Genomic DNA, 9,825 nt, shown 5'->3' with positions numbered 1-9,825 from the left:
AAAGATGTATGAACATATGAATTAACATGCTTATCCTTTATCATGATTTTCTCCATTGTGAGATATAAAAGTGTCTTATTGTAGCGTTCGTGTGTATATGCATTATAACGCCTCAGCGCATGAGCGAAGTTATGATATTCTTCAGAACAACAATACAGTATACGCAACATGCATCCAGCAGCATACACGCTGCTGTTATAGGCAACTGCCTGTAAAGGTTTTTGGCAAGTTATAACTTTCTAAACAGCATAATTTGTAATGAAAGCCGTTTCATTTGTGCGGCTCTTTCGGCGCCATGTTTGTTTCGGTGGAGACAGCAGTAAGCTCCTCCTACCCCTCCAAACGGAGTGTGCATCCAGATTCACTTTGGAGGGTTTTGAAGCCCTTCGCCTACCCCTCCGCCTCGCTCCAAAAAGAGAATTGAGACACCCCTCTGTCTGTTGTGCCCATGCAAAACGGAGGGGAAGGGGTAAGAGGAAGGGCCGAGGGGTAGAATTGAGATTCAGCCTTAGCCGACTTGGCATCACTGTCCTTCTTCGGCATACTGCAGCAATAAAACTGAATATGGTGCAGCAGCAGCAGGGTTTACGTTTGTGCCCATGAGAGAAAACAGTGATTCATAGTGGCACACAGTGAAATGTGACACTGTGTTACAATTTTTGTCAATTCTTAATGACACGTGACAGTATGAGCTTCAAGAACCATCACAGGAACCATGACGAATGCTGTCATGCTCTATTAAGGGTCACCACTTATCAATATGCTCATTTGAGAACTCCACGAATTGAGGGCGGTGAATGACATTCGTGGAAAATTTTTTGGCCGCCAAAAAACATGCTCCATGAATATCATGCGCCGACACACACTGTTAAGAACCCTATTCAGATGCATTAAGTAACGTTAAGAACGTCAGGAATGTGCCACGAATGACAGAAACATGACATTCGTAATGTGTCCTGCCTATGTGTAAACGCAGCATAAGACACTATGTGCACTAAGGCCACGTACCATGGCAGCACGGTGGATTAGTGGTTAGCACTGTTGCCTCACAGCAAGAAGGTCATGGGATCGATTTCCACCTGTGGCCTTTCTGCGTGAAGTTTACATGTTCTCCCCGTGTTTGCGTGGGTTTCCTCTGGGTGCTCCGGTTTGTTCCCACATTTAAAGACATGCAGGTTAGGTAGGTGAATTGGAAACTTTATAACTGTCCAGGTCTCCCTTGCAAAAGTGATCGTGATCTCAAAGGGACTAACCTGGTTAACCCCGTACCACCCGCATGATTTTGGCTTGTCAGTATCTCACAAATAAAAAAGTGAAATTTACCATCCACCTCCTGGCAACTTCCATCAGGAATGTTTACTTGTTACAGTTTTTGGACGTTTCTTTGGAATGTTGTGTGCACGTTGAGGGGACGTTCTATTAACTACTACTACTACTACTACTGGTCTACTACTATAATTGATTGACAAGGCAGGTGAATTAACGGTATTGTTGTAAATTTAAATAAAGTGATTCCTGTATTTTCCTTTCTTAACACTTATATTTTATAATTTATTTAATTTTCCGAAAGTTTTCATTTTCAGGGATCTATACTTTAGTAGGCCTATAGTACTGTATACATACCGTCCCGATGACTATAGTCTAGTCTGGGTGAGATCGGTTGCGGGCTGGTTTCCAGTCGATCGCATGAGGGTGGGGGGAAAAAAAATATCCTGCAGTTCATTCTATCTGCGCATGCGCAGAGTCAAGAGGTCGTGAGGAGCTACAGTGAAGAGCGAGGCGAGCGTACAATGACGGAGGCAAAAAGATCTAAAACATCATTTTCATTCAGAGTGGGAGGAAGATTAATTTTTTGTTTATTCAAACGGCAAATCCATCTGCCTTATCTGCAATGCAAATGTGGCATTACCAAAAAAAGGGAATTTGGAGCAGCATTTTAAGATGATCCACAAGAGCTGCGATGCTAGCTTCCCGGCTAAATCACCTCTTCGCGCCCGAAAAGTGCAGGAATGGAAAAGCCGGCTTGCAGCACAACAAGCCGTTTCACCCGGCTAAATACAAATACCACAAGTACGGCTACAACCACAGCTTCTTATCGTGTCAGCCGTGTTCTGGCAAAAAGAAAGAAATCTTTCAAGGATGGTGAGAAAAGGATTGTGAAAGAAGCGTTCATGGAAGCTGCAGATGTGCTCTTTGCTGATTTTAAAAATCAGAAGGAGATTGTGTCTGCTATTCAGCATGTGCAGCTCTCAAGAAAGTCTGTTACACAACGATGCGAGTTAATGGCAGAGGATACTGAACGGCAACTGAGGAATGATACTGAGACATGTGAGTGTTTTTCTCTGCAATTCGATGAATCCACTGATACTGTGGGCGTGGCTCAGCTATGTGTTTTTATTAGAATGGTTTTTGACAACATGAATGTAAAAGAAGAACTGCTGACCATTTTGCCTTTGAAAGGGCACACGAGAGGTACAGGTATTTTTCAGGTTTTTATGGAATTTGTTAATAAGAGACAGCTGTCCCTCTACAAACTCATTTCCATAACCGAACTGCCAGCTCGATGCCATCTTCAGAGGGTAATGTATTTATACAAACAACCATGTCATCAAATTTCATTGCATGAAAGGCCTATTAACTGATACAGTAGTTCTGTTGTGTTTACATACGGGTTCCTGCTTTCAGCAGCATTGCATTGTGGCTGTTTTATGTATACTAAACTTGAAGCAACTTTGTAACAGATGGTATGCAGGAAAGACTCGACAGACTGGAGTTAAAGGTGGACCGCATACTACAACTACTGCTGAGGAATCAGGCTGCTGAAGAAGCTGACTGCATTGGAGACCTAATGCCAGCCAGACTTAAAATAGGGAGGGGTGTTATTTCAAAAAATTTGGAAATCTATAAATGTTTGCATGGAATATGGAAATATACATGGAATAAACCATAGCAGGATAAATATTGGGTCATTTGGTTCCAAAAACCCGTATCGACGGAGCCAGTGAATATCGGGTTCAAAAATCGCCAAAAATATCGGCAAAAATTTCATATCTTGAGAACCGCTGCAGCTAGACACTTGAAATTTGGCTCCAAATGTTGCTTGACCCTAAGTTTATAGTCAACTTCTTTAGTAACAACAAGCCTATCTGGTGTTTTTTTAAGTGTAATTGACAAAAAAACTAATTTCAGTACATATGTTACGATCAATTGTAACAAACAAAATCTATGTAGTTTTTATTTCAGGAACATCAGTTGAGTATAATCATCACATGTAAAGAATGACATGGCCACAATGAACTAATTATAAGCAACAGAGTGGTTTTCTATGTCAACAGCACATATACGACACACGCGTTACTTGAAATTTTCAAACGTGCCGTCCATATGGGTTTTTGGAACCAAATGACCCAAAATTTATCCTGTTATGGTTTATTCTGTGTATATTTCCATATTCCATGCAAACATTTATAGATTTCCAAATTTTTTGAAATAACACCCCTCCCTACTAAAACAACGGAGGAGCTGGACGAATTCAGCAAAAGGCTGGAGGACCAGGAGTTTATGGCCCAGTCACACGGCACTTAACGAAGGCAACAAAGCCCTGACAAAACAAGAAATCTGGACTTTCGTTGACTTTCGTTGGCATCGTTTAACCTTTGCGCAGCTTCGTTCCTGCAACTGGCACTTCGTCAGGATTACCTCAATTCGTCAGTGTTTCATTTTGCTGTCATTCTTGACGTTTTTTTTAATAATTTGTTTAGTTTTTGTAATGTTATTGTTTAATTTGACTTCGTTCGAGCAGCTGCATTTTTTCACACTGAGGCTACTGCGTTCATGTACGTTCATGTATGAAATTACAGGGCAAACTCAGCCCGTTTGCTTGGATTTTTTTATCTGTGTGGAGAGTCAGGTTCAATGGGCTCAGGCACCTTATATAGGGAAGAATTAATCTTTTGTGTGGATACAATTAATTATTTTGCCACAAGCAACTGCTGAATATTAAACAAAAAAAAAGTTGTGTAATTTCCAACGGTACATGAATGCAGCATTAGTGGCAGCAGCAGCTGCTGCGTGCGCTTATTATTTTTTATTAAATATAACAATATGAGTGTAGGAATGATAATCCAGCTCTTCTGTACATGTGCCAAGGGGTAGATAATTTAAAAGTTTATATAAAGAGCTGTTCTGGAAGGCACAATTCACGTTGTGGATCAGCTGCAGCTGGTTGAAATAACCGCACGTGAGTCAATGCACGTTCACAAGCACTGATCAATTTACTGCGCTGATATATTCAATCACCTTTACACTTATATTTATTCCCCCTTTTGACAGTTTTCTGTTATAAATCAATATATATGGCTTAGAACATAATACAGTGACAGATCAGCGACCACGGCAAACCTTTTTTTTTTTTTTTTTTAATTTGAGCAAGATGGAGCACGCAGCGTGTCGTCAGACAGTGTGGATTCTGATCATGAAGGAGATGATCCCTCTTTTGTTCTGGATGAGGAACCAAAGCAGGTGGGTCCACAGACGTGCGCACAGATCTCCAGAGCTTCTGTTTGCAGTTTCTCCAGGACTCAGGTGCTATGAGCTCCATCCCAGGGAGGAGTCCTGGAACTCAGAGATGCAGGCACAAACTGCTCCAGCTGTGGCTCCAGGCACGTTTCATTTAAAGCGTTGAGATCGTTAGCTTTGGTTTTGTTAATTTCCTCTTTTGTCCCGTTTGCGCTTTTGCTTTGCAGGCTGTTCGGTGATAAAGCTCTTTCGTCTACCTTTTCTCAACGAATAGTGACTTTTTTACTTTTTCCCTTCGTTCAGGAATCGTCGTGTGCCGTGTGACTGGGCCATTACGGTAAATTATTGTTCCTAACACTTTTGCAGAAGTGGTTATTTTCATAAATGTTGCATATTGCCATTGCACACATACTTCTTTTTACTCTGTCATATGTGAATCTGCTGAAACAGCTATCTGGATCAACGCTGAACTCCTTTGCCAGGACGATGCTAGGCGAAATTGGGATGTGGCGGTTGTGGGCTGGCGTCAGCCTCAAAGGATGGAAAGGGAAGAAAGCCCTGCAGCCTGTCAGTCTCTACCAAGTTTTGAAGAGTAAGTTATCAAGTTGTCTCACTTCATCATTTAATTTTAGTTAGCAATTAAAAATAATTTTATTGTTTCTCCAGTGAAAAAAGAGGAAAATACAAGACCATTTTTTAATTTTGTTTTTGTGACAGAAGCCTTCAGCAAGAAGATGGAAATTTTACCAGACGTTATCGATGATGCGTTAACTGAAGCACTGCGCCATGCAGCAAAGAGGGTAAGTAGTTAAACTTTTATGGCATCAGCAACTCACAGGTGACTTGTACTAGCACCATGGCCACACCTATTCATTCCCTTCAATCAAATCCCGGTCCAGTGTTGACTGTTTCAAGAGTGAAGACCGTGACCAGCTCACAGGCCTTTATTGCATGCACCCCAGCTCTTTGGAGCAATCTCCCTCTCTCAATCCCTTCCTTACATTCTGTATTCTCTTTCCGCAAACATCTTACAACCTATCTGTTTGGGCTTGCCTTCCCTCCATAGTGTATCTGTCACTCGGCTGTGCGTTGACAATTGGAATTTAATTAAGGATCTTGCATATTGATACATGGACTGGTTGAGCGCCCTTGAACTTCGCTGTACTGAGGGGACTGGCACTATAGAAGTTACTGCATTGTATTTTTATGAACGATTTTCTTTGCTTTTTAGGCAAAGAAGGAGGATGAAAGAGTTGGTACCGCTGTTGATATGACTCAGATGCTGGGGTGGATGAAGGCATGGGCGACGATGTGGATGCCGACGCCATGGACCACAGTGTGGTGAACGATGATACCATGGACGGCGGTGCCATGAGTGATGATGACACAATTAGTCATGGGTCAGATGAGAACTGATCCATTTTATACTGAGAACTTATTATGTCTCCCCCTCCGTAAGGTACGGGGGAGACATGTTGGTTTCGCTTCTGTCGGCGTGCACAATACATTTATCATATAGCTCTTGTACCCTTTGGATAGTACTACTGAAGTTATGAGCAAAGGCATGTACACAAGTTGACAAGTTACTGCTTTAAAGGGTGGGTTTGCTTAACGTTGACCCTTCTAGTTCATTTTATACTGAGAACTTATACCTGGTTTAATGCTATTGTAATTGTAATAATACTGGATGATGACACCATTAGTCATGGGTCACACAGCGTGGATGAAAACTGATCCTTTTTATACTGAGAACTTATCCATGGCTTAATGCTACTGTAATTGTAATACTAGAGCACGGATGAGAACTAATCCATTTACTGAGAACTTGTCCATGGTTTAATGCATTGCTATTGTGATAATACTTCTAAAGTAATAAACTTGCAATTTACAGACTCATTATGCAATGTTCCCAATGTTTCTTCGTGTTGGGGGACATTGCAACAACGTTGCATCAATGTTGAGTGACAACCTCCTGAGAAAGTTCTAGGTTTGTTGGTTGGCAACGTTCTTGGCAACATCCCAGGAACGTTCTGGAGAGTCTACAAATGAACGTTCCTACAATGTTGTGATGCAACGTTACTGCCACTTTGATGTAACGTTCAATAACGTCCCATTGTTAGCTGGGACACTATATAAATATATAAAATTAGACAGTGAAAATGTCAAATGCAACGCTGAAAAAATTCTGATTCTGTAATTATGTGCTCAAAAAACAACGTAAAATACTGATGTGATAAGGTCGTTCTGACTAAAAGAGTATCGTTAAATTTCTGCCGTAGGGGCAAAGTGTGTAACTTCCGTTGTACAGCCGAAGACACAACCACCCAAGTTTTTAGCTAAAGCTAAAAGAAAAGGTTTTCAGACCGACGTTCAGATCACGAGTTTTGTTTACATCTCAAGTCAGAACTAATCAGAGAAACTATTAAAATGTCACTCAGGCAGGAAAAAGTGCACACGACATAAAGTAGTTTATGTCTTTCTTACCTCGCTACGGAGTCCACTGACGTGTTTTGCTGCAAACGCAGAGGAGACATCTGAGGTGGGCAGTGCCCGGTGCGCTCGTTTCTTCATACGGGGACACCCGCCAGGCGCAAAGCAAGCCACTCAAGTGCTTATTAACATCGGTTATTACACTTCCTCTGTCGCTTGTTTTGTTTTTTTCTTAGACTATGCATTAATATTAGATGTATATATTTATCGCCAGAATAAAAAAATAATAATAATGCAAAAATAAATAAAATTGAATGGGCACTAACTGAATACAACACCCGCAGAAAATCATGCTACAGTGACATCTAGTGGCCACATCCATATTTCATTTGTAAAGAATTACAACGTGAAATTAAAACATTAGATCTGGCTGTATGAATGCGTTTTTCATGCACTAGTACTTGTTTTTTGTTCTGCTTGTATGAAGAGGAATTTCATAATAATGTGTAAGGAGTGCGATTAGTGTTTTTTTTTTTTTTTTGGCTAATATGTATATGTCGCAGACATGAACATCTTCAGCATCTCACCATGTCATTTTGAGCAAATGCTTCAGGGGAGCATGAGCATGGCTAAAACCTTTCAACTTTTTTTTTGGGGGGGGGGGACTCCCCCAGACCTTTTTTTTTTTTTTTTGCCTTTTTTGCCTTTTTTGCCTTTCAGCGGGGTGTCAGACCCCCACCTTTTTTCTTTTTTTTCTGGATTTCAGCTTCTGGGGGCTTCACCCCCACCCCAGACCCCCCTAATGACAGCCCTCTTAACAACCTTCCACTTTAAGCATCACTTTTTACAAAAAAATTGGAGCCACTTAAACTTTTGACCCCTGTACAAACTGAAACTGACCTTTATCACCATTCTTACTGTTTTTACCCCATAAATCTATTACATTCAGTCATAGATAGTCCAAACTATACCTTTTTGGAATATTTATGATCAGACAAATCATGTGGTGTAGTTTTCAATTTGACTGGAGCAGTTTTAAATTTCAACCTCTGTGTAATTCCTCAATTGAGCCCAACCTGGCTGCCTATTGAAAATTCAAGTGGCCAGTCAGTTTTTTTTTTTAATGTGTAGTGTCTAAGGTGTATTTGTGCTGAATTTGATACTTGTATCACCATTTGAAGGATTGTTTCAGTTATCTGCTGCACTAATAAGCCAACAGAGCATGAACCAACTGCTGTCTGTTAGCTTTATTAATCTAAAATCATCAATATATATATATATATATATATATATATATATACACGTTTCTATAAGGCAACCCAAATTAAAGGAGAAATCCTGCTTTTAACAACCTGGACCTGATTTCTGGCATAAAATACGGTCATTTACTCACCAATATAAGTTTGGTGTCATTAGGAGTCTACGGTTCAGACAAAGTGTTCAGGTTCAAATATGGCTCCAAGATTTTTCTTCTTCTACTAACATGGATTAGAACTTTTTGTGGTACACAGTGCCAACTACTGTACAGGAGAGACCTAGCAGTCAATATGTGTCACAAATTTAAAATGGCTCTTTTCAACCAGACCTGTGGCACCATGACATGTCAGTCATCTGGGGTGGTACCTGGGGTATCCAGTCAGATTTCAAGGTGGTCCAGTGACACCCAGCTCCACCCATGCCAGGAAGTACTCAACATTTGACATTTCCTGTTTAACTGTGGGCTCAAAATTTGGCACTTCCTGTTTCAGTGTGAACTTGCCACTGAATTCCGGTGAGATTCCATGAGATCTCATCTGTCAATCCAGGAAGTGTTGATCCAGGAAATGTTTCACATTTGACATTTCCTGTTTCACTATGGAGTCAAAGTTTGGAACTTCCCGTTTGGGACACAGTCTACCATGAGCGAGCTTCGCACCACTGCATGTTGCTTCGCTTGTATAATCATTTATAGTCATCTATTTATACGAGGTCTCTTAGATAATAAACCAACCCTTTTATTTTTTTTTTAACTATATGGATTTGAATGACATGCGATTACACCAATCATGCTTGAACCCTCGTGCGCATGCGTGAGTTTTTTCACGCGTGTCGGTGACGTCATTTCCCTGTGGGCAGGCCTTGAGTGAGATGTGGTCCCGCCCTCTCGGCTGAATTCCTTTGTTTCACACGCTGCTCGAGACGGCGTGCGTTGCTTTATCAAAATTTTTTCTGGACCTGTGAGGAATATCCGAGTGGACACTATTCGAGAAATTAAGCTGGTTTTCTGTGAAAAGTTTAACGGCTGATGAGAGATTATGGGGTGTTTCTGTCGGTGTAAGGACTTCCCACGGAGCGGGACGTCCTGCAGCGCTTCCAGGCGCTGTCGTCGGCCTGTTTCGAGCTGAAAACATCCTAATTTAAGGCTTAATTCACCCAGGACATCGTGAGAGAACAGAGAAGATTCAGAAGAGGCCGGCATGAGGAATTTATGCGGACATTCCACTGTTTAAGGACATTTTTTTAATGAAAGACGTACGCGCAAATTCGCCGAGTCGTTTCCGTGACGACTCGGCAAATCTGTGTGCGCCGCGACAGGAAAAACACCTCCGTGTTGAAAACCATTTGTAGAATTCAGGCGGCTTTTAATGGCTTTCAACAAGTGAGTAACTGAGAAATTGTTTAACAGCTTGGGCATGTTCCAACTTGCCCGTTAAGATTTCCAACGGAGGTGTTTTTCCTGCCGTGACCCCCCGCGGTCAGGTCCAGCCCGACATGCGACTCTGCCCGCACGTTCTTTCATTACAAAATGACCGTTAACAATGGAATGTCCGAATAAACTCCTCATGCCGACTTCTTCTGAAAGTTCTCTGTTCTCTGACGACTTACTGCGTCAACAGA

Source organism: Thalassophryne amazonica, chromosome 1 (assembly GCF_902500255.1).
Source record: "Thalassophryne amazonica chromosome 1, fThaAma1.1, whole genome shotgun sequence".
NCBI lineage: Eukaryota > Metazoa > Chordata > Actinopteri > Batrachoidiformes > Batrachoididae > Thalassophryne > Thalassophryne amazonica.
This window is presented reverse-complemented; position numbering follows the sequence as displayed.